This window comes from Eretmochelys imbricata, chromosome 9, assembly GCF_965152235.1.
Source record: "Eretmochelys imbricata isolate rEreImb1 chromosome 9, rEreImb1.hap1, whole genome shotgun sequence".
NCBI classification, from domain to species: domain Eukaryota; kingdom Metazoa; phylum Chordata; order Testudines; family Cheloniidae; genus Eretmochelys; species Eretmochelys imbricata.
Genome location: NC_135580.1, coordinates 58,624,820 through 58,649,657, shown reverse-complemented (window position 1 = coordinate 58,649,657; position 24,838 = coordinate 58,624,820). Strand labels below are relative to the sequence as shown.

At 51.9% G+C, this 24,838-nt stretch overlaps 1 protein-coding gene and 1 non-coding gene across 5 annotated transcripts in view; one reads left to right on the top strand and one right to left on the bottom strand.

Moving 5' to 3' along the window:
• DGKK (diacylglycerol kinase kappa) overlaps window positions 1-24,838 on the top strand; it is a 154,074-nt gene that overhangs the window by 48,283 nt on the left and 80,953 nt on the right. Inside the window, exon 1 of one of the 4 annotated variants that reach the window (XM_077825823.1) lies at window positions 5,905-5,950. The exons of the other annotated variants lie outside the window; for them this stretch is intronic. The gene's annotated coding sequence lies outside the window, so the exon portion shown is untranslated. Of the gene's footprint in view, window positions 1-5,904; window positions 5,951-24,838 lie in introns of those variants that run through there. 4 annotated transcript variants of the gene reach the window in all.
• On the bottom strand, window positions 3,209-3,279 carry TRNAE-UUC (transfer RNA glutamic acid (anticodon UUC)). The gene has a single exon. It is a non-coding gene; the product is annotated as a tRNA-Glu (tRNA).

Sequence of the window (24,838 nt, the reverse complement as noted above, 5' to 3'; positions counted from 1 at the left end):
TCCGAGCACCCGGGGCTATTTTTAGCTATTCCCCTCTGATCATATCACACCTCAGTGTTGTTGACTGACTGTTATGAATGACTCGAAGGTGGTGGCTTGTGATCGGCCACCAGATAGTTTCGTTCTGAGGTTCACATGCTGTCCTACTTTACTGCTGGCTGAGAGCTGGAGAGCTCTCACATGGGCGCTGTGGAGCACAAAAGAGAAGCTTGAAAAGGCGACCCCTCCTGGCTATTGAGCCTGCTTTTCCTCTGGGCGCGAATCCGGGTCACTCTGGAGAAGTGCAGGGTCAGCTCAGGAGAAAGTCCTGGCCGTGAAAGAAGAGCCAGACCTGGTCTACAGGGTGCTGAAGGGGAGGGGCAGAGGGTTAGCCAGGCTTTGGGAGCAGCAAGGCTACAGTGGCAAATCTGATGTCCAAGTTCCCCCTCCTTCTCCCTCAGTCTCTTCACCTCAGCTTCAGTGCACACCTGCCCGGTCCTGTGCCCCTCTCTCCGTCCCTTCCCATGAAGCTGCTCCCCTCCTGACTAAACACACCCAACCCCGCTGGTACTAGCACGGGCCACTTGCCTGGGGTCTTCTCCCTTCCCCCAGCCTGGGTCTGCCTGGGCTGTTTGGATCGGCAGTGCCTAGCATGCTGGGGCCCCTCTCTTGACTGGCCCTTAGGCTCTGCTGTAATGTAATAAACAGGCCTAAGAATCACACCCTCCCAACCCCACAGCTGCTGTCTGAACATTTTAGGGTCTATTCTGCGGCCCCATTATTGTCCCTTCGTACATGGAACCTGATTCTCAGCTGGGGTAAATCAGGGCCATCCCACTGAAGTCAGCAGAGATCTGCGGATTCGCACCAGTGGGGCCTCTGCTTCCCACTGAGTCTGGGTCTCCGTTCACCCCCTCCCCTTCCCCCAGGGTAATGCAGGCCAGTCTCTCTGCCTGTGTCTTCTGCTCTTCTCCTAGCATGGCTCTTGCCTTTTGCTCCTCCTTGCTGTCCTCCTGCCCTGATGCACTGGATGATCCCAGGTCTGCAGTGCAGAGTGCCCGCAGCGAGATGTGGTGTTGTGCTTTGCAGGTGTCTCTCGCTGGGACAGTGAGTACTGAACAATAAATAATAAGCCACCTTTTTTCAAATCAATGGGTTCTGCGTTCCAGTGCTATTAGCAGCAGATGAACAGAGCAAGAGCCAATGTTTTCAGATCTGCTAATCAGGTCTAAATCATCCACTCACTTGGTTGGGCCAGAGGAATTATTAAAGTGGCAGGGTTTGATTAAAACCAGGTTCCTGCTGCTACTCTTTCGGCAGCACCTTGAGGTCCAGCAGAGCTCAGACCCCCCTATACACCTAGGAAGACAGTCCTTGCCCAAAGAGCTCACAGTCAGACAGACAAAGCATGGGTAGGGAAAGACAGAGAGGCCACCCAGGAGGTCTCCTTATCCCATCAGGGGACGTGTTTATCCAGGGATCCCAGGAGAGGCACCGGTGTGCCAGGAGAGGACAGGGTGGGGGGGATAGTCAGCTGCTGGCTCTTCTCTCAGTGAGCTCTTGCCTGGCATGTACTGACTGAGGTGTTGCCTTTCAGATCAGAACTAAACCTGATGCTCCGACTGCTTGTGATCCCTAGAGATCCCCAGTGCCCTTTCTCAAATCGAGGAGTGTGGGACTGGCCAGAACCTAGTTGACCATGACATTCTGAGTCCCCAGAGTCCTCCCTGCAGCTTGAATTGGGTACAGTGTTCCTCTTCACTGCCTGATGCTGCCTGCTTTGCAGCACTGCTACGTGCTGCTCCACAGCTGCTGCCTTCCACCCCAGAGGTGGCTGCATTCCAAAGGGGGATGCTGTATAGTGCTTTGGGATCCGGTAGGATGAAAGCTGGAAATGGAGTGCTCGTTATTCTTATGTTACCCATAGCGATGGTGGGAACACAGGCAGCTTGTGGGGTAGTGGGCTGAAGGGTTGGTGTGCAGGAATGAGGATGCTAGTAAGGAAGGTCATTCTTAGCACCTGCCACTGGAGTCAATGGCAGGATCAGGCCCTTAGCCTGGGTCTACACTTGCAAGTTGTACCAGCATAGCTATGTCGGTTGAGGTATGAAAAGCCAGCCCTGCCTGATGTAGCTGTGCTGACCTAATCCTCAGTGTAGATGCAGCTACATCAGCGGGGTCAGGGAGGTGTAATGCCACTTGGGGGGGTGGTTTCCTACACCGACTGAAAAGCCCCTTAGTTGGATGGCCTGCATCTGCACTCAAGGGCTGCGCTGAGGTAGCTGTGCCGGCATAGGTGCTGTCGTGTAGATGTACCGTAGGCAGGAGTGATTCAATCACGTGTACCCCCTGGAATGTCCTCTGATTCGGGCCCCTGACCTCAGCACACAGCCTCCCCCTGACCTGCCATGCTGTGCTGGTGTGTGGGGGGGAGGGAAGAAGGGGAATGGCTGCAGGGCTCCTCTCTGAGCCGAGCGGGCGGGGTCTTTGAGGGGGCCCAGCTGGGGTGAAAGGGGAGACATCCTGAACCCTGCGGGGTTGGGCTGGTCTCCCCGTGGAGTGCACACATCAGAGTGCCGGAGCAAGAGCAGCACGCGTCCTGTGAGCATCGTGGCCTATCCCTGCCGGCCTGGCGCCTGCGCTGCCAGGAGGAGGGGGAGATGTGTGTGAGGAGTACAAGCTGCTGTGCAGGCGCAGGCAGGTAAACACTCGCTCCCCGAGGGATGTGGTGAGGTGGTGTGTGCTCCCCGCCCCCGGGTTCAGACAGCAGATCGAAGACATGATCCGGAAGAGAGAAGTATTTATAGAAACCAGGGCAGGCGAACAAGCAGAGCCCTGAGCCAGTGCCAGTTCAGTGGCTGGCGATGCCTCGTACTTTCAGGGAAACCTTCTGCTGGCATGTGCCAGCTGGGGCTGACTGAGAATTGGGCCACCTCCTGTGCCCAGCGCAGGTCCCCCCAGGGTCGTGCAGGGGCCGCACCCTGCAAGGAGCACAGGTCAGAGGTTTTAAGCAGAGTCCCAGAAGTGCTGCGTGCCCATGTCATAGAATCATAGAATATCAGGGTTGGAAGGGACCTCAGGAGGTCATCTAGTCCAACCCCCTGCTCAGAGCAGGACCAATCCCCAATTTTTGGCCCAGATCACTAAGTGGCCCCCTCAAGGATTGAACTCACAACCCTAGGTTTAGCAGGCCAATGCTCAAACCACTGAGCTATCTCTCCCCCGAAACTTCCCATACCGGGAGTTGAACCCGGGCACCTGGGTGAAAACCAGGAATCCTAACCGCTAGACCATATGGGAGGCGTTGATTGGGAAGCATTACAGTTGGTACCTGCAGCTCCCCCTAATCCCGCCAAGGATCAGGCCCTTGGGCTCTCCTTCGATTCCCCCACTCCCCCGGCAAGGATTATGGCTTGGGATGAAAAGTGCTGTGCGGAGCCCAAAGAGCTCGCCAGTAAACGGGAGCTCAGACTCACTTCAGGTCTGACGCTGGGGAGACAATCCTGCCTGGGTTTTGAAGGCCGTTGAACTCCTGTGTACTAGCGCACCAGTGGTAGGTGCGGCCTACGGGCAACACGAGCATAGCTGGAGATGACAGCAAGGACGTCAAGTAGGCATCTCTGTGAGAATAACAATGAGGCCTTGTCTATACCAACTGTACTGCCTTAACCCTACCCGGTATAGCTAACTTGTCCAACCTCTGGCGTGGACGCAGTTAGAATGGTATGAAGGTGCTTATACTGGTATTGCTGTTCCCCTAAGGGAAGGGGAGTTAGCTCTATTGGGTAAGGCCCACACTAGGGATTGTACTGGTATGTGTAGTTTGGTGAATAATCACCCCCAACCAACGTGGCGTGGGGAGACCAGGCCCAGCCCACACTGCATGACCAGCTGCTTTCCCAGGGTTGGGGTGTCTGGATCCGGGTGTTTTGTTTGGCTGGCTGTGGAATTCAGCAGCGGATCTGGGTGCAGACTCTGACGCTGCAGCGGGCGCTCTGGGCTCGTCACATTGTGCGGCCTGCAAGCGTTTGGTTCCAGACTGTGAGAGCTGTGGATAGTCTCTAACAGCAGTCTGCACGTATGCTGTGCAGCACCTTGCTCTGCTAACATTGATTTAACCTGCACCCCCTTGGGAAGTAGCTTGGTATTAGTAGCCCTGGTTTCCAGAGGGATAGATCGAGACCCAAAGAGATCCAAGTAAATTGCTGAAAGTTATGTGGTGAATCACAGCAGAACTGGGAATGAACCCAGGAGTCCTGATCTGCATCCTGCTTCTCTTTCAGTATCTTGCTGGGCTCTCTCCCTCAGCCTACAGCGTCCATTTTACTAGTCCAGGAGATGTGCAGCCTGAGTGTATTCATGGTGCAGACCAAGCCCAGGTGTGAACAGGGCCAGTCTGCTCTCACTGCCTTTCTGACATGCCTCCCCTCAACCTGGAGGGACCCTCTGTGGAGCGAGAAGGAGAGAGCGCTCTCTGCGATCTGTCCCACCCTGGGCCTCTCTGATGCTGACCGCAAACCAGGTGGTAGTTAGGAGATGAAGAACTGGACCGAGACCCTCTTTACTCATGTTGTATTGGCCCTACACAGACTTCACAGGGAAAGGTGATTTCCAATCCCTGTGGCAAGTTCTCTCATCATGCTGCTAGCTTGAAGCCCTGCTGGCATTTGGCCTGGAGTGCCCCGCTTCTGTCTGTGCAACTTTATCCAGACTGTCAGGCATAGCTAGGCCGCTGGGGTTGGAACAATAGCATCTCTCTGGTAATGTCGTGCTGGCAGCCCAGGCTGAGTCCTAACCCCCAGCTAGGCCCAGCTGTGGGTGCCAGTGCTAATGGTGGGGGTGGCTGCTGTTGGATATGGCTGGAGAATCCAAAGGATTACAGCAAAAGCAGGGCACTGAATGCGGAGCAGGTTGTGCCTGGGGTGCTGTTAGGTCCATGTACATTTACTGTGCACAAAGGGACTTGTGTTGGAGACAGTGTGGTCTAGTGGGTAGAGCACTGGACTCAGGTGACTGGGGTTCTACTCCTGGCTCTGCAACTGGCCTGCTGGGTAACCATGGGCAAGTCATTTCCTCCAGCTGTGCCTCAGTTTCCCCAATTATAAATGGGGCTTCTGATCCTGACCTCCTTTGCAAAGTGCTCTGAGCTCTACTGATGGAAGTGCCACATGAGAGCTAGGGATTATTAGGATTTGCTTAACTTGAGCTCTCCTTGCATGAGTATTAGCCACACGCTCATTACCATGCCCTGTGTCCCTTCTGTACCAACCTCATGCACTCTCAGAACCTTCCCCCAGCCACCAGGGTGCCCTTGGACTAGGCCTGCTATGCGTCCAAGCAGGAGACGCCGCTTCGTTCTGTCTTGCTGGCTGGCCAGGGAAGCTGCTCAGCAAATATGATCAGCTTCTTCTGGTGTATGGGTTTTGTTCTTTCACTCACACATAAACTCCTTGGGGGGAAAAGGATCTTAAAAGCTCCAGGTGTTTTAAGGAAGTTAGCAGGACCAATGGGACCCCACTCGCTTTTCCTAAGGAGGAATTGCAGAAGCTAGAGAGGGATGAGATCTCCATCTCCCAGGGATTGATCCCTCCAGGAGATTTACAGAAGAGCAGGGAGTCCTGACTCCCCAGTCTGCTGCCAAGGGTACTAAGTACGTCTTACACCCAGACCTTTTCAAAGCAGTGTCAGTTACATCCAGAAATATGCTGCCTTGTATTCCTGTCAGGCTGCATGGCACTTGCTTGCTTTTCAATTGCACTGGAGAAAAAGAGGGCATGGCTTTCAGTGAAAGGTGGGGGTGTGGTCAGGACCAAATCCTGCCCTCTATTGGTTGCATTCCAACAGCTGCAGGGTGGGGAAAACAGTCAACTGAGAAAGAGCAAGTTGGAAGCTGCCCAAAGGAGCTGTAAAGTGCCCATTGCCTACTGGGCACACAGGAGAGCAGAGCAGATGTGGATACTGCTGCAAAACTGTGAGTGGCCGTGGGAGCTACCCCTGTAGTACTGGAGGTGCTGGGTGGCGTTCTGACTGGTGTTCAGGGCTAGGGAGCCAAGCAGAGGACTCTGTCCTGTACGGGTGTCTTCATTTTATTGGGCTGCCTTGTCTCTGACGCGCAGAGGTCAGTTATGGAGCTGATGCTTGTGCATGTTCCTCTGTGCCTGGCCTGTCTGACTGAATGTGCAGTATCCCTACTCTGTGTCTCCAAAGGCACGTGCATTGATAAGAAACTCACCCCAGAGCTTGCAGGCATACATGTCTGCAACAGCAATGACACTGCACGTGCAGACCTGTGGTCAGCACCCATCCACACCCACGTCACTGGAATATTTTGCCTCACACAACTGTGACTTACTAAAATGCTGGGGAGTTATGATCTCTCCCCGGCTTCTTGATTACTTTCTCATTAGCCACACACCTTGTGCTTGTGCACTGCCTACCTGCTTCTGCTGATACCATCACCTGTGTTAAGCATAATAGAAATCTTTAACAGCCTAGCTCACTGCTGTAGCTACAGGGGCCTCCGGTTGGGAGAAGGAGCTTTTACAGCATTTTAACATCTTTTAAAAAGTCCTTTATGATCCACATGGGCTCTAGCTCTGGGTGTGAGATTTGTACACATACTGTTATTTCTCTCCCATCCAAATGGTCATCATATTGCGCCCTGCCATGCACAAAGTATAGACATCCCATTACACACTGAGATCAGCGAACACAATGGGCTGAGGCAGAGAGGTGAGTTACTGAGAAATCAGCTGAAGAATCCCCTAGACTTGCAAATCTCCACAGGGCCTGAGCCCAGAAAATAGAACCTTGTCTACCTTGGGGTACATGGTCTGTGCTGCAAGAGACATCCAGGAGGAGAGACCTATATGTGGCCTCCTCCTGCAATCCCTTGAGCCAGCTGGTCTGAAATGAACAAGTGTTTATCATAGTCACAGTCCTTTGTGCTTCTCTGGCATCCTCCCTCTGAGGAGCTCTGCCTGCATTGCAAACTTTAACAACCTGGGCACAAGAGTCTTGTTTAAGGTCACACAAGTAGTTGGGGGCAGGGCTGGGCATTGAATCTAGGAGTCCTGGCCACCAGCCTCCTGCTCTAATCACAAGACCATTCTCCAGTGAGCCTGGGGGAAACTTTGAATGATTGCCCCGATGTTCATTGCTTGTAACTCCCTCTTAGGGCTTGCAAATGAAAGCCAGTCCGCACCTGCTGCTCCGAGCGGCTAGAGGGTGCTATTGCTCCTCACGTAACCTTTGAACTTGGTGAATTGGACGGTTCAGGCAGGACTTCGCCTTTCCCACCCCCCAAATACTCTGTAACAGAAATAGCTCTCTCTGAACGTGTGGTCAGGGCAGCTGGCTGTGAATTCTCTGTGGTGCTGGATTACAGGCCTCTGGAACTTCGAGGAAAGCAGAAGTGGCCAGGGAGCATTCAGCGTGCAGAAGGAAGTTTCACTTCTGTTGGGTCCAAACAGAAAGTGAAGGAGGCGACTTGCTTTGTCACGATGCACATTGATTTTCGGATCAGTCCCTTCGAACATCCAGGGTGCGGCTGGGGGGCGTGGACGGAGCAGTGTGTCATGGGAGATAGTACTGCCGCTGCATGGGCTCCACCCGCTCTGTGAGTACATGGAGACATGGCCCCAAGCACCTAGGCAAGTCTGAATGCAGCCAGGAGGGGGTGCTGATGACCAGTCGTGATGCTCTGGAGCAGATCCTCTCCCTCTAGGAACCTTGTTCGTGTACTTATTTTCTAGGCATGCTTTGCATGGCTCCCAACTATGAGGTATGGAATTGGATCGCCTTGCAGAGCCCTCCGAGAGCTGAGTGCCAGCATGGGGCAAGGAGGATACTGCTGCTACCTAGAAGGAATATTGACACTGATGTGCATGCCCACAGACTGTCCCTCAGGGTGGGAGCAGCCTTACGGCTGGCAACGGAATCAGATGGGGCTGCCTTGGGGAAGGGGAGACAGCTGGTCACCTAGGCAGTTAGTGGATTGGATCCCATTCACCCAGGGAATGGGGGCTTTATCAAACTCATCCGTCTCATCAGTCTGTCTGCACAGAATGGACCAGCCCCTCCAAAATCCCCCATCCCAACATGTGCTGAGTCTGGTGTCAGACCTGGGACTGGTTCTCTGGGGGCTTGCTCCAAAGACCTGGGCTGCGGATGCGGCAGGAGATCCCTCCAGGGCAGGGCAGCGGCATCCCTGCCAAGCCTTTGACGCAGTGTGGAAACGAAGCCAGCTGGAGAATCAAGCGAGTGCTCCCATGGATGGTGATGGCAAAGCCTCCACCGGGGCTGCTGCACTGGGGCATGGTGACTGTGGAAGCTGCATCCAGCCTAGTGGGATTTAGCTGCATGTAGCGATTCCTCAGCTGCCTGCAAGGCGCTGCATGATGGTTGCAGACAGGCAGCATTGTTAGGTAGCCACCTGATGGTGACAATGTACTTTTCTTGGCTTGGCTGGGCTAGCAATGTGAGTATGTCCTTGCACAGCCGGGCCACTGCAGCCACACTGCTATTTTTAGCCATGCTACAGTCACACCTCCGATTGCAGTGTAGACACACCCTAGGTATCAGGGACCAAAGGAAATTGGAATGAATCTGTAGGCTCAGACAGCAGAGTCTCCAGTAACGCCCTGCACGTGCAGCAATGATGAGAGATCTCAAAGCCTCCCACACCAAAACCTCAGGCCCCCTGTTGCTTGAGTTAAACGACAACCTCTGTTTGCTGCTAGTGGTCTAGGGTTTAGAGCTACTCTGGTCTTGTCTGCATAAGAATGTCTTTTCGGTATAAACCATGGTATGAATTTAAACCGATGTAGTTCTACCAGTATATCACCTCTAGGGACACTTATTCTGGTATCGGCGTGGCCTGTTTTCAGCTTAGCTTGTATCACTTGGGAAGGGGTTTTAACTAGGGCTGTCGATTAATCGCAGTTAACTCATGCAATTAACTCAAAAAAATTAATCGTGATTAAAAAAAATAATTGCAATTAATTGCACTGTTAAACAATAGAATATCAATTGAAATTTATTAAATATTTTTGGATGTTTTTCTTCATTTTCAAATATATCGATTTCAGTTACAACACAGAATACAAAGTGTACAGTGCTCACTTTACATTATTTCTTATTAGAAATATTTGTGCTGTAAAAACGATAAACAAAAGAAATAGTATTTTTTCAAGTCACCTCATACAAGTACTGTAGTGCAATCTCTTTATCATGAAAGTGCAGCTTAGAAATGTAAGGTTTTTTGTTCCATAACTGCATTCAAACAAAACAATGTTGTCGAGCAGTCTGGCGGTCAAGCTGTCTGGAGTGCCTGGACCCCAAGGACCCAGTTGGTTTGGCGGTCAAGCAGCCTGGGGAGATAGACAGCAGGAGATTGAGGACATTGAGCGCTGGTTGGCTAGCTACTTAGCACCACATAGCTAGGGGAGTTGGGGAGTGGGGAGCAGAGGAACCAGCCAGCTGGCTACCTGGCACCCTGGGGAGCTGAGGACTTAGGGAGTAGGGAGTGAGATGAGTGGGTGAGTGTGACATTCCCCTCTGGTGTTGTCTGGACCAGTGATCTGTTAGGCCACTCCAGTCCTTGACTCTGGGAGCCAGCCTTACCCTGCTGTGAGAGCCCCCACTCCTGGGCTGTTCACGCACAGCCTCTACCATGTAAGCTGCTCCCAGCTACTTGCAAGTGAATGACACTAGCCAATATCTCCAGTCCCACATCAGAATGGTTACCAAAATAAAATATAAGCATGCAGTCTAAACTCTCAACCCTATTAGACTGGGCAGCAACTAGATTAAGCAGTTTTTCTCACCCCACTGGATATTGCAGTCCTTAGTATACAGGTTTGTTTCTTAAACCTGGGCCAATCTTTTGTGTTGGAGTCTTGTCTTCTTCTCAGTGTCTTGGCTGCTTGCAGCGAAGGTGGAGGCAGGAGAAGGGCCCAGTATGCGTCCACTCTATCTGTTTTATACCCTAGGTCCATGTGCTTGTAGAACACAAGTCCAGGCATGTCTGTGGGGCATTGCTGAGTCTCTCTCAGCAAGGTTGAGCAATTCCCCTGGTGGGGACTCATGCAGGTGAGTCATTGCATTGTAGCTCCCTTGCTGGACAATGACTGTTGATGGGCTGTTTCACACCCCACCTGGGTGTTGGTTACTTTCCTTGCTGTTGCCTCTGGGGACCTAATATCTGGCTGATTCCCCCAACTTACAGCATGTTTTAGTGACAACCATACTACACAATTCTCATAACTTCATATGCATTAATGATACTGGGTCTGCGGTTGTGAAATTGCGTTAATACAGAGGGCCCTGCCCCGAATCTGAGTTTTATAGATTCTGAGTAAAACTACCCTTTAATTTGCTGCAGTTGATACAGGACTTGCTCATCCTTGGATCAAAATGGTTTCAAAGTGCCAAGTATTGTTCGTTAATACAGACGGGCCTTTAGTTGGTTGATGGCTGTGTTTTTCTCGCACTACTGAGGTGAAGGGAGGGTTTCACACCTAGACTAAGATTCATTAGGCCAGTGAATCTGCATGGTGTAAGGAGTGGTTGACTCAGATTCTCTGCCCACTCTTATTGGAGCAAGTCTCACTCCCCAGCTTGTGTTTCCTTTCCTCCCAAGATCTATTTTTATCTTTGCTAAGCACACAAACCAAGGCCACCTGCAGCTTCCCTGACTCACTTCCTCATTCACCTGCATGACAGGAAAGGCAGGAGCTGCTCATTTGCATGCAGCCATGCTGTTGGTCCATTGATACTTTGGTTTGAGCTGAGGGCTTCCCTGGGCTGGGATAGTAAGTGCAGCTTCCTGGGACTCCAACTTGCAACTCGTCCTGCCTTTGACTCACTTGCTCAGAAACCGTGAATTGCGAGGCAGACCCAGTCCCGGGAGTGTAGCTGCGTGCAGGAGGAGAGCAGCGTTGGCTGACGGCGCCAAAGAGCAAGGTTTGGATATTGGTATAATGTCACCATCTGACATGGACAGATTAGGGAGGTGAATATTTATGTCTGTCTCTCTTATACACATACACACCCAGCTCCCAGGTACACACATACACTCACTCTTTCTCACACATTTTCACACACAGCTCCCCATCCCAGGTACAAAACACACACACACACACACCCCTCCCCGGGTATGTACGCGCACAAACACACGCACCTCACTGGTGTGTACATGTGCGTGCACACCCACACCCACAGAGCTCCCAGGTTCACACACTCTTTCTCACACATACACACGACTCCCAGATACCCCATCTTCCTTTCCTATATCTCCATGCATCATTCCCGCAGATCCACACTAACATAGGCGCCCCAATGTACGCTAGACCCCAGACATACAGGCTCACCACTCACAAATACACTCCTATGGCCGCACAGGAGCGCGGCGGTCCCTTCTTTCTGTTTCTCACCTACATGTCCACAGGCATGCAGAGACTGTGCAGAGACTATATTTAGCTCCTTCTTGGGGCTGAAATGTGCATTCCTCTGGAGCATATCTGTGCAGAAGGGCTGAGAGAAATCTCTTCCACTGCCAGTCAGACTGGGATGGGGGAAGGGGGAGTGTGTGCCTTCTGCATATTCTGCATGTCCCTCAGATTTCCCTGGGGGAGCCGATCCAGGGCATGTGCCTTTTGTACCAATGAGTGGCCATTAGTTTCTCAAGCATTAGCACAGACCTTTGGAATAGCCATGGTGGAGCAGTCCATGGCTGGAGACACCTGGACCATTGACCAATGCAGAAGCCAGATGTAAAACCCTGCATTCCACATTATTCTGTATTGCTCTCTGCCTCCTGCTGGCAATCGGCTCACTATTTCAGGCAGGAGTGCTAGCCCTTTAAATGTTGTGTAGGTTATAGACTAGGGCCTGACTCCACTGACCTGCCTTGCAAGACTGGGAGGGTGTTGAGAAAAGGCCTTTCTTCCCGCCAGCAATAGATCTGTGAGCTGGGGGATCGCCTCCCAAGGGAAGTGGTGGAAGCCTCAGTCTCTTGAGTCATTTAAAACCAGGACTAGCCAAGGCTCTGGAGAGTAGCTTGTAGAGACAGTCCAGCCCTGGTCCTTGAGTGAATCAGATGGTGATAATAGCATTTAAATTGTGCTTTTAATTTTCGATGGTGTAATCCTCACAGCAGTTCTGTGGGCAAGTGAAGTATCTTTGACTAGATGACTGGGTGCCCCGTGAGGCTGCTTCCATCTCTAACATCTGTGATGCTGGGACAGTAAATGCAGCAGTTGCCAGTCTGATATGGTGATCCACATCTTTCCCCCCTCTTCTAACATTTAAGGGTAGGGGAATGGATTGGCAAAAAAAAGTCAAATTCCCATGATAAAGTTGACAGATATATAGCCAAATAAGCCTACTTAGTGTACATATGTGGCCATGCGTGTTTGTGCAAGAGGCAGTGGGTGTGTGAATGCACATATGTGGGCATGCATGTCTGGGCAGGGAGGCGATAGGTGTGTAAATGCACGTATGTTTGTGCAGGAGGTAGTGTGTGTGTGAATGCACATATGTGGCATGGGGGTCTGGGCAGGGAGGCGGTGTGTGTGCGAATGCACGCATGTGGCAGGGGGTCTAGGTGGGAGATGATGTGTGTATACCCAGAACCAGGCTTAGGGACATGTGCGCTAACAATAACACCTGCTGCTTTCTTGCCCAGGTCCCTCTCCAGGGCTGAAGAGCTGAGGCTGGGAGCTGGCAGTAACAGATGCCCAGCTGCTCTTACGAGGGTGTTAGAGGAAGTTCAAGCCATGCCCTGGAGTAGCCATTTCTTCCATTCTCATTGCCCACTGTGGCACTAACCCTCCCCCACATTCATAAAAGGGAAACGACTGATTTGTTTGTTTCCGCTGCATTTTGCAGAGCGACTTCCCATTGTTGGCTCAGTCCTCAGCTGTGGCTTTGCAGAGCTCCCCGCAGCAGAGCGTGGCAGCAAGCGGTAACGATTTCTGCAAGCCGCCTCTCTGACACCGGCCCTGGCCAGGGGCTGAACCAGTGCCCGGCGCAGCCCAGGAGCTATTCTAACTTGTGCAGTCTGTAATACTCCACAAGTTGATAGGACTGCATGGGAGCACAGCCCACACCACGGGGGAGGAGCCAGCCGAGGAGTACTGATATGGAGCTGAGGGCAGCTTTACGGTCACTGGCCCCATTCTGGTGGCACAAAAGGAGGTGACTGCAGGGCAGGAGCTGTTTTAAACACCAGGTTTAGGTTTGAATTTAAAAAATATCAGGTTTTTCACCTTGCAGAGAAGCCTCATGGGGCAGGGGGAGGGTGCTCTAGCTGGCAGGATTTCTCTATTCCCAGTGTTCCCTGGCTGAATCAAACCCCATTCTCCAAGCCATAACAGTGCCGACTAAGGGGTCAAAAGTCAGTGCCATGCTCTCCTTGCCCGTTTGTGCGAAGAGGCGAATTGAGCCGCAGTCACTTCCTGGAAGGGACTTTTTGGCCAAAGGGCATTTTTCTGACTGGGAAGCTGTTTGGATGGGATTGAGGCTGCACTGTCTGTGCCGCCAATTGAATGTGTCTTGAGCCGTCTCTCCATGGAGACCTGCCAACCAAAGTAAGGATCTGAGTCTGTCATTGCTTCGTTAATGCTGATATGACTCAAGGAGTGCAGCTGACTCACTATTAGGAGTGTTGGAAATACACCTACAAGCACTGGTAACTGAATGACTAGCGAGTTTGAAGGACTATATGGTATTTGCAAGGCTCGGTTGCTAAAATGATTAGCGGCTTGATGTGTAGATTGCATGTCAAAGCAAAGGGAGACGGGGAGGTGGTGGGTCTCTAGGATGCTGAACAAGATAACGATATAAATAATAGTGATGGCTTTGCACGTCTAGGGTCTCCCATTCATGGGTTCAAAGCACTTCCCAAAGGGGGGTAAGTGCTATTGTCCCCATTTAGTGACTGAGGCCCATAGATGACTTCCCCAAGGTCCCACAGCAAGTCGGGGCAGGGATTGGAAAAGAACCCAGGAGTCCGGAGGCTCAGCCCCTTACTTTAATTAGAACACTGAAAAATGCCGCCATTCCATGTTGTATCTGCAAAACGTGCCACCTCTTGAGATATATGGACTCAGGTTTAAGCAGGCAATTGGAAATGCAAATTTTGTTTAAATGTGTTTGGTTGCACTGATAAATACCCATTTGCATGTGTAGTTATTCTGAGAACATCATATGGCCATCAAGGGTCAGATTCCTTGATACTTGGGATGTTTTGCGCTGCTCTGATGATCAAAGAAGCAGTTGACCAGACTTAACTGGGCAGCTAAATTGGTTTATGGCTGTTTTGCACTGCAGATGCCAATCAGTGGAGGTGGGGTTCCCAGTTTTATTTCTTATGTCTGATCTGTATTACTGTAGAAGCCCCAGTTGTGGCTCTGGACCCCCCGTGCTAGGTGCCGTACAAACACAGGACAAACAGATGGTCACTGTCCCGGAGAGTATACAGTTTTGAAAATCTCACCCTTCCCGTCCAGCAAGACTGTGCAGGATGGCGGCTGCGTTTCCATCACCATTTAGGTTGTTGACCGCTTTGCTCCCTCCAATGCCCAGCACATCAGGTGAAGAACACTGGAGCCATGGTTTCAGAGTAAGAACACTGGAGAGTTTTAGAGTGAAGAACACCAGAGCCATGGTGGCATGTAGGGTTGCCAACTTTCTAATTGCGCAAAACCGAACACCATTGTCCCGCCCCTTCCCCGCCCTTCCCCCGAGGCCCTGCCTCTGCCCCACCCCTTATCTGAGGCCCTGCCCCCACTCACTACAGCCTCCCTCCATCTGTCGCTCCCTCTCCCCCACCCTCACTCACTTTCACTGGGCTGGGGCAGGGGATTGGGGTGCAGGAGCGGGTGAGGGCTCCAGCTGGGGGGTTTGGGCTCTGGGGTGGGGCCGGAATGAGGGGTTTGGGGTACAGGAGGGGGCTCTGGGCTGGGGCTGAAGGGTTTGGAGTGCGGGAGGGGACTGAGGGCTGGGGCAAGGGGTTGGTGGGGCAGGAGGGGGTGTGGGCTCCAGGAGGGAGTTTGGGTGTGGGAGGGGGCTTAGGGCTGGGGCAGGGGATTGGGGTGCAGGAGGTGCAGGCTCTGGGAGGGAGTTTGGGTGCGGGAAGGGGTTTCAACCTGAGGAAGGGATTTCGAGGTGTGGGCTCTGGCTGGGTGGCACTTACCTCAGGCGGATCCCTGTCGGCGGTGCAGTGGGGCTAAGGCAGGCTCTCTGCCTGCCCTGGCTCCGTGCTGCTCCTGGAAGTGGCCGGCATGTGGCCCGTAGGCAGAGGTGCGGTCAGGTGGCTCTGCGCAGTGCGTGCTACCCGCACTCACAGTTGCCACCCCCACAGCTCCCACTGGCTGCAGTGCCTAGCCATTGGAAGCTGCAGAGCCAGCACCCGAGGCGGGGCCGGATTGCGACAATTCCCTGGCTGCCCCTGTGCCTAGGGGCCACAGGGACATGCTGGCTGTTTCTGGGAGCTGCACGGAGCCAGGGCAGGCAGGGAGCCTGCCTTATCCCTGGTGCACCACTGACTGGACTTTTAATGGTCCGGTCAGCAGTGCTGACTGGAGCCGCGAGGGTCCCTTTTCAACTGGGCGTTCCGATCAAAAACCAGATGCCTGGCAAGCCTAGTGGCATGTGGGGGCCCGTGGACTGCAGGGTAGTTGAAGGGCCAGTGGTGGAGTGGTCAGCACAGCAGTGCCCAAAAAACAACCTAAGGAAGCCCTAAAATTTGGCCCTTTGAGTGCAGGAGAGCACAGGACAGGTCAGCTGCAGCGTTTTAGTTCTTGCGAATTCAACCAACAAGCTATTTCTATTCATCCATCAGGACAGATGCAGGTCAAAGCAAAGATTAAAGATTTAATAGCTAATCTGTCTCCAGCATTTATAATGTGCCTATCACCTTGTGTTATCTTGGAGTGTTATCTTGGAGCTGATTGTGTGTGTGTGTGTGAGAAATTGCTGTGTTCGGGCCCTGCTGTGTCAGTAGATGTCTGCATGTGAAGTCCCTAATATAAAAGCTGATGAGCCTCAGAATGGACCCACCCATCCTTTGACAGCAGTCCCCTCTGTGGCCTCTATGAACACAGCTCCATTGTCTCGCTGCTTAGGTGTGGCACAAGAGTTACAGTAAATAGCCCTCTGGCACCATGCTGAGAGTCTAGTAGCAAGGCACCTGCCCTCTGTGCTTGGAGACACAGCCTGAACCTCTGGGCGTGGACTCTGCAGGTGGGACAGCTGTCAGGGAGCTCCCGATTTTTATAGCCCCCTCTCCCCCTCCCCCCACTTTGTTCTCTCCTGGGAAGTCCGCTGGCGCCCCTGCTCAGAATGCAGGAGCTCTTGGCTTAGGACCAGCAGGGTTTCATCACGCAGTCACAGACTTTACTTGGCAGGAGGACACGGGAGCTGTGCAGGCACTTCTAAAGGAACACAATGCTTCCCTGAGAAGGCAGCCTCAGCCCTCCTCTGTCCTAGGAATTTGCCCTGGCTACAGCTACTGGCATAACTGCAGAGTTGCAACCGACCGTGCAGATAGGCAAAGCCAGTTTTAAGCAGGAGGACTGCTCCATCAGTGTGGTCTAGTAGCTAAAGCACTGGACGGGGAATCAAAGATATGGGTTCTAGTCCTCTTGCTGGGTGACCTCAAGTGAGTCACTTCCCCTCTCCATGCCTCAGTTTCCTCATCCATAAAATCAGGATAATGATGCTGACCTGCTTTGTAAAGCACTTGGAGATTGATTGATGACAAGTGCCACGTAAGATCTAGGTGTTATCACAGTGGGGATGTGCCCTGAGGCTGAAATCAAGGCAAATCACCCATGGAATAAAGGCAGAAGAAAGCTGCATTAGCTAGTGGCCAGTACAAAGAGACTGGGTGTTTAGGAAACCTCATCTAATCTCTGCCAATAGCTTGTCCTGTCACTTTGGGTAAGCCATTTGCCTTCTCTGTGCCTTAGTTTCCCCACCTATGGTACTGGCCTAGCTTTGTACAGTTGACTTGAGAGTGGCGAGGTGAGGATCTATCAGAGGTTCTGTTCATATGAAAATTAGTACAAGTGGCTGAGTAGTGACTTCCAAACGCACCTCCAAAGGGTTTTGATTTATTTCAGAAATAAAATACTGTTTCCTCCCCGCCCCCCCCCCCATTAAAACAATCATGGGGCCAAATTCCTTCCTAAGCAGGAATGCAGAGGTGACTTCAGAGTTTCCTTGGTCAAGCTGGTTGCAGATTTTCCAACGGAACATGTTTTCTATGGAAAAATGCCATTTTATTCACCTTGAAACTTTCCACAGGAAACGCTGATTTGGATGAAAATTTTTTAGGAAAAAACATCCAGAACAGAATGGTTTTGATTTTGTTTGCTTTTCATTTTTTTTATATTCCATTATACATTATAAAATAGCGAAAAGTCAAAATCGAAATGAAATGTTCTAACTGACCCAAAACTAAATATTTTTGAAAATGGCATTTCATGGGAAGTTTTGAAATCTTTGGTTTTGTTCTGAATTGGAACTGAAACTAATTTCAAAACTGTAAAATTTCCAGAGACACTGGAAATTCCAGTTCCTTCCCATCTCGGTTCCTAGGATGCTTCGCTTGGGAGTTGGGGTTCAGCATCCGCAAATCCTCAGAGACCAATGTGGAAGGGTGCATTGGAAGCAAGGACCATACACAGAAATCCTCTACAGGCTGGTTATGGGACCCTCCTCTAGCCCCTCGGCTGTGCATCTGCATGGGACTGGCACTGCTAGGCTGCAGCTGACTGGTGCTTTCCACAGCACTGGGAGTCACCAGATGTTAACAGCACCTCAGACTCCATGGAGCTAGAGCCCTGCTTGCAAGGGGAGAAGGGAGTACATTATGGAGCTGGAATCCCCTCTCCCCCTGCCCTGTTGAGGTGCAGGCTCCCCTCCCTTCTGAGTGCTAATGCAGAAGGGTGCAAGGGCCTGGGTAGATTACGTGGAATGGCCACAGCCAACTCCTCCCAGATATTTCGGGACTGAAGGTTGTGCCATGCATCCCCCAAAAGGTATTTTCTCCAGCTTTGTAGCTAGGGTCTGGATTTGACCTGTTAGCTCAACCTGCTGAGCCAGTAATGTCCCTGGGCAGGTGATATACAAACAGATGGGCCAGGGTTTTTTAGATTTGTTAGGATTTCTATGATTCCCAAAGACAAACCTTAGAAGTTAGTAATGGGAAAGACCTGTCAGGCCTCCCAGCCCATCTCCAAGGAGGCCCATGTGGGACTGTTCCCTCCAGCACAGCACAGTTGCTAGAGTATTTGTCCAGCCAGGTGTTTTAAACTCCAAGCAATAGGGTTTCCACAGCCCAGAGCTGCCAACAATCCCCCTAGCTGCAGGGACTCCCATCATACGCCCAGGCATGCCCCAGTGCTGGAAGTCAGTGTAGTGCTGCTCATGCTGTGCTTATAGCACGGGAGGAATTCTCCCCCAGCTATCGGCTAGCTGTTCACAGCCCCGTATGCTGCTGCAGTTGCGCATAGGTATTGGTGTGAGTGGAGAATTTTACCCTCTGAATCTCTGGATCTCGCTCACCGTTTGGAATTTTTTCCTGCTGTTCAGCATATATTTTCTGTGGTTGGTTTCATCCCATGAGTAGCTCTGAGCAACCACTGAAGTGAAGCATTTATGCTGACTGAGCCTTTTTTACTCGAGTCCTTGGGTCTTGCAGCCTATCCATCAATAGGCGTCTGCCAGGTTGGGCTTTTAATTTCTCCCTCCCTCCTGCTGCCTCAGGTTGCTTCCTAGTCTGGAATCCTGCTGTTTTGAATTTGATCTCTGGTGTGACTCCACTGCAGTCAATGGCAATGCACCAGGTGTGGGGATGGATGGTCCAGTTTGTTAGTGGCGTCTGCCATGCTTTCGCAGTTGGGACCTGTAATGGGGCACAGCAGGATGCGTGACCTTGTCGCATGTCTGTGTAATGTCACCATGGAGCACTGGGCAAGGTGCCAGAAAATCAGGGTGGATCACTTGGTTTCACTGCTGCTCTCCAGCGAGAGAACTGCAGTCAAATGGCTGCAGCTGCCCTTCAAGAGGCGCTGCCTGTTTTACATGACACGTAAAGAATAAACAAGGAAGAAACCAGCTAGAAATTCAGTGTTTGCTTCCTTGTGTTTGAGGCTGTTTGAGATTGAATTTAGTGCCAGACAGACAGCTCTGGAGACGGAAGGCCACAAAGCAGGAAGAGCAGGGGCATCATCAGGACCAATACCTTGCCAAAATGCTGCCGCCCTGACCCAGATGGGAGATTTAGTTTCTATGCATCTGATGTCCTGAGTTGCTGAGCACCTGCTGCTGCCATAGGCGTGGATTAGAGCCATGAGTACTCAGAACCTCTGAGACACAGTGCCCTGCTGACTCTTTGCCTCTCTGCTGAGGCTGTCAACACATTATTGCCATAGCAACTTCCATGATGCACCACTTTGGTTCATCCCAAAGGAGACGGTGGTGCATCATGGGAGATGTAGTCCTGCCAAAGAGGCCAGCCCATAAAGGAGAACGGGGACATGAGGTGGATGCAGATTAAAGTCCATGTGACTCCAAACAAAACGGTTTGATTTGGTTCCCCAAACAGAAATGTTTCACTTTGGATCAACCCAACCCCACATAAAACCTTCTGTTTAGATTTTCCTGAGGGAAAACCAAAAAATTTTGGCAAAATTTACATTTTCCTAAGGAAGATCTTGATTTTTGTGGAAATTGCATTTTCTACTATGTCAAGGTTCCTCCCCCACTCTGAACTCTAGGGTACAGATGTGGGGACCTGCATGAGAAACCTCCTAAGCTTATCTTTACCAGCTTAGGTCAAAAACTTCCCCAAGGTACAAAATATTCCCCCCGTTGTCCTTGGACTGGCCGCTACCACCACCAAACTAATACTGGTTACTGGGGAAGAGCTGTTTGGACGCGTCCTTCCCCCCAAAATACTTCCCAAAACCTTGCACCCCACTTCCTGGACAAGGTTTGGTAAAAAAGCCTCACCAATTTGCCTAGGTGACTACAGACCCAGACCCTTGGATCTTAAGAACAATGAACAATCTTCCCAACACTTGCACCCCCCCTTTCCTGGGAAATGTTGGATAAAAAGCCTCACCAATTTGCATCGGTGACCACAGACCCAAACCCTTGGATCTGAGAACAATGAAAAAGCATTCAGTTTTCTTACAAGAAGACTTTTAATAAAAATAGAAGTAAATAGAAATAAAGAAATCCCCCTTGTAAAATCAGGATGGTAGATATCTTACAGGGTAATTAGATTCAAAAACATAGAGAACCCCTCTAGGCAAAACCTTAAGTTACAAAAAAGATACACAGACAGAAATAGTTATTCTATTCAGCACAATTCTTTTCTCAGCCATTTAAAGAAATCATAATCTAACACATACCTAGCTAGATTACTTACTAAAAGTTCTAAGACTCCATTCCTGGTCTATCCCTGGCAAAGACGACTACAGACAGACAGACACAGACCCTTTGTTTCTCTCCCTCCTCCCAGCTTTTGAAAGTATCTTGTCTCCTCATTGGTCATTTTGGTCAGGTGCCAGTGAGGTTACCTTTAGCTTCTTAACCCTTTACAGGTGAGAGGAGCTTTCCCCTGGCCAGGAGGGATTTCAAAGGGGTTTACCCTTCCCTTTATATTTATGACATACTAGAAAAGGACATTTCAATGGAAAAGTCCCAACTAGCTGTGCCAGTGATACTGCTCCACTGAGGAAATGGACGGAGATTCCATCCCCACCCCACCTCATTTCACATTGGCCACTAACAAGCCAATAGTCTGCTATGACATTTGATCATTCCAGGGACAGATTTCAAAAGAACTCCATTCTCAAGGTGACACTCATTGCCAGATTTTTAGAAGGGCTCAATCCGAGAGGCCCTCCATCTGCAAGGAGGTTCTGTCCCTTGGGGATTAGCTTTGATGATGATGAGCACATTGAGTGCATGTTGGGTGCTGAGTAGTTCTGAAAATGTGGCCTCGCTTGTGGGCGCGGATGCTGCAAACTCTGTCCTTGATGACATGGGCTGGGGGGTGACACCCCTCTTTGGGGAGGCTAACCCGTTGACCCTGCCCCTTCTGCTCATGGCCCCATGTGTCCAGAGGAACCCCGAGCCCCTCCTTCCCACTGGAGGAGTCCTGGCCCTCCCACCCCATCTGCCCTGAGCCACCGGCTGACTGGCCTCAGCTACACCGGCCGGTCCCAGTGCTGGGCTGAGCCGCTGGCCCCAGTGCCGGGCTGCTGGCCCGACCCCTGGTCCAGCCCGAGCCACCCAGGGCTGTCCCAGTCCCTGGCCTTTGACGGGCCTGAGCTCCAGGCCGCTGGCTGGAGCTGAGCCTCTGCCAGCTTCAGGGGAGATGGGAAGGGAATGGGACCTCGGAGTGGAGCATGGGCAGGGCCACGGCCTGGGTTAGGAAGGCTTACCCTGCTCTGGCCTTTGATACCTGCTGCCCATGCTCGTTGACTGGGCAGGATACACCCAGCAGCCCGTAGAGGCGAAGGGCTTCTGATCCCATTCTCACATGGGCTGTCTAGCGGCAGGGTCTTTAGCCATCTGTACTCTACAGGCGCTACACCCGCACAGTTATACCATCAGGGGTCTCCAACCTTTTAACACTCAAGATCACTTTTTGAATTTAAGGACAACCCAGGGTCTACCCTGCCCCTTCCCCAAGGCCACGCCCCTTCCCCAAAGCCCCGCCCCGCTCACTCCATTCCCTCCCCCACCCGTTATTCTCTCTCCTTCACCCTCACTCACTTTCACCGGGCTGGGGTAGGAGGTTGGGGTTCGGGAGCGGGTGCGGGCTCTGGGCTGGGGCTGAGAGGTTCGCAATGTGGGAGGGGACTCTGGGCTGAGTCTGGGGCAGGGTGCTGGGGTGCAGGAGGGGGTGAGGGGTGCAAGTTCTGGGAGGGAGTTTGGGTGCAGGAAGGGGCTCTGGGCTGGGGCAGAGTGTTGGGGTGCAGGAGGGGCTACAGGGTGCTGGCTCTGGGAGGGGGCTCAGGGCTGGGGCTTGGGGTGCAGGAGGGGGTATTGGGTGCTGGCTCCGGGAGGGGGCTCAGGGCTGGGGGTTGAGGTGCGGCCTCCTGCCGGGCAACACTTACCTGCAGCGGCTCCCGGTTGGCAGTGAAGTCTGGCTGCTGCTAAGGCAGGCTCCCTGCCTACCCTGACCCCACACCACTCTCGGAAGGGTCCAATGTGTCCCTGCGGCCCCTGGGGCGGGGAGCATGTCACTCCTTGCGCTGTCCCCTCTGTAAGCACTGCCCCTGCAGCTCCCATTGGCCACAGCTCCCCGTTCCTGACCAATGGGAGCTGCAGGGGCAGTGCTTGCAGGCAGGAGCAGCCCACAAAGGGAGACCCCTGTCCCCCCTCCCCCGGAACTGCGTGGCTGCACTGACAGCTTCTAGGAGTGGCATGAGGCCGGGTAGGCAGGGAGCCTGCCTTAGCGGCAGCCATGCTTCACTACCGACCGGGAGCCACCAGAGATTGGGATCGACTGCGAGTTCCTCTGGGATCGCCCTGTCGATTGTGATCGACCGGTTGGTGACCACTGGTGTAGACACTTCCTACAGCGGTGGAAGGGATGTTTCTGTTGTTGTAGGTAATCTGCCTCCCTTAGTGACAGTAGCGAGGTCACTGGAAGCATTCTTCCATCGATGTACAATCTACATTTTAAGTGTAGATCAGGCCTGTGACAGACTTGCAATATCTTGGACAAACTTTATGGAATTAAGTTAAACCTTATTGAATTAGGTTTAATACCTTTGGGGCCCATTCTATTAAAAATGCAACCATGTATGTTATTGTGGAATTGTGTGTAACTTCTCTAGGAGGAGAGGACTGCTAATAGCATTCCTCCAGTCATCAGCCCCCTGGAGAGGTTCGCATCTGCTCGTTCAAACTGGATTCTCCAGAGACCAACAGACAAAGAAAGGATTTTTGGATAAATACCCTGCTTTTAAACTGGCTCTGGGCCTTCTTCTTGGTCCAGCAAATAGACAGGATCCTTGCTCCATGGATGGACCCAATCCTTAGGGGAGGGTTAGAAGGACTTAGGAGCTCCAGAACATTGGGTGCTTGTTCTGAGCTGAAGTTGTGCTGATGTTGAAACCACAAGGAAGCCCTTTGGGTCCAGTGCCGGATTGCTCCTCCCAGAGCCCATGTTAGGGTGGGGTGATTTTTGGCAAGCTTGGTAGTAGGCATGTAGGTTCTTTCATTGTATCTAACTTGTTTTCTCTGTTGTGCTTTTACCTTAAGAATAAAGCAGGCTTACATAGGAAGAGCTGTGGGGTGTTTATAACTGTAGGCATTCAGGCTGGTAACTGCCTCTGAGGAGAAAGTAAGGCTGTCTCTGCTGGGGAGAACACAGTGAAGGCAGGGCACAGTGCAGCCTGGAAATACATTGGTCAGAAGGGAGTGAGATGCGGGTCTCTACCCAAGAGAGGGCATGGCCCAGGAGCCTGAAGTGGAGGTGCTTGCTGGATCATAGGGGGGAATATGGGTGTGGTTGCTCTGCCCTGTGACAAGGCCTTTTTTCTGGTAAGATAACAACCTGCTTTGTAAGCCCTTTCCATTGTGTTGTCCTCACTGGCCTCTGCTGACATGTGTTGCTGTTAAGGACATTAGGCCAGACTTGCTACAGGGCGGAAGACAGCGAAACCCCGCTGAGGTGATTGGCCTTGCAGTGGCTTCCGTAGGGGTGAACTTGACAGAATGGGGTTTGTGACTGAGGCCCCAGCAGGAATAATTCTTCAAAGAGGAGGCGAATTGGTGTGCTAACAAATCCCTCTGTTGTGTGGGAATCGATGGGATGGGGAGTTTGGGCTAGGTTGTTCAGGGACATTATTGTGGGGATGTCATTCCCCTAAGAGACATTGGCTGTGCATTACTCCTCTGCTAACAACCTAGCTTCCAGTTCAGCTCCCAGAGCTCAGGGAAGGAGGCCCCTCTCTTTCCCTCGCCCTGAGAATCACTGAGGCAAACCCCGGCCAGCTCTTGATTTAGCAGCATCTGTTTTAGAGAAGGAACTTCTGCTTCCTGGTTCTAAAATAACTGTCCGCTGTTCCCTCCGACTCAGCCCTCCACGTTCTTCCTGCCAGTGTTCTCAGCATCAGCTGGGGTTTTAAGCTGCTGCGTGCAGGATATTATGACACATCACAGACAGGGGAGTCCTCCAGCACCTATCCCCCCTCCCCCCACCATATCCCACCATTGCATACTGGGAAGTTTCAAGGAGGAGGTCAGGCTTGGCTGGGGGTTGTTCTTTCATCCCCGGTGCAGATGGAGAGTGAGGGTTCGAGGAGTGTGTGGGGAGACTGGAGGAGGTTCAGTCCCCCTGAGTACTTAGAACTAAATCAAACAAAGCAGGGAAATGTCTCTCTCAGTTGAATCACTGTCTTTGTGAGATGAACCTGACCCTCGGAGTAAGGGGAGTGGCATTAATGGCAGCACAAATGCAGTCTACAATAGCCCTCATCCTTAATAATGAGGTATTGTCCATGAAGACTATATGTCCCAGCATGCAGTGCTTCATCTTGATCTGCACAGTATTGCACAGTGAGACCTGCAGGCTCCACTGTGGTATCAAAGGGCACTTGCGATGCAGTCTGCTCCATTGTTTGTGTTGCGGTAGCACCTAGAAGCCCCAGTTCAGAGTTGGAGCCCTGCTATGACAGGCACTCTGTGCTTTGCAGATTAGGGTCAGCCATTATGGTTTAGGCAAGCTGTCATTGCAGCCCTCAACCGGACTGGGAAAAATTTAGGCATTCCTAGTGCAAGAAAAAATGAAACCCGGGTACAGTTCTGCAAGCTGGGGATT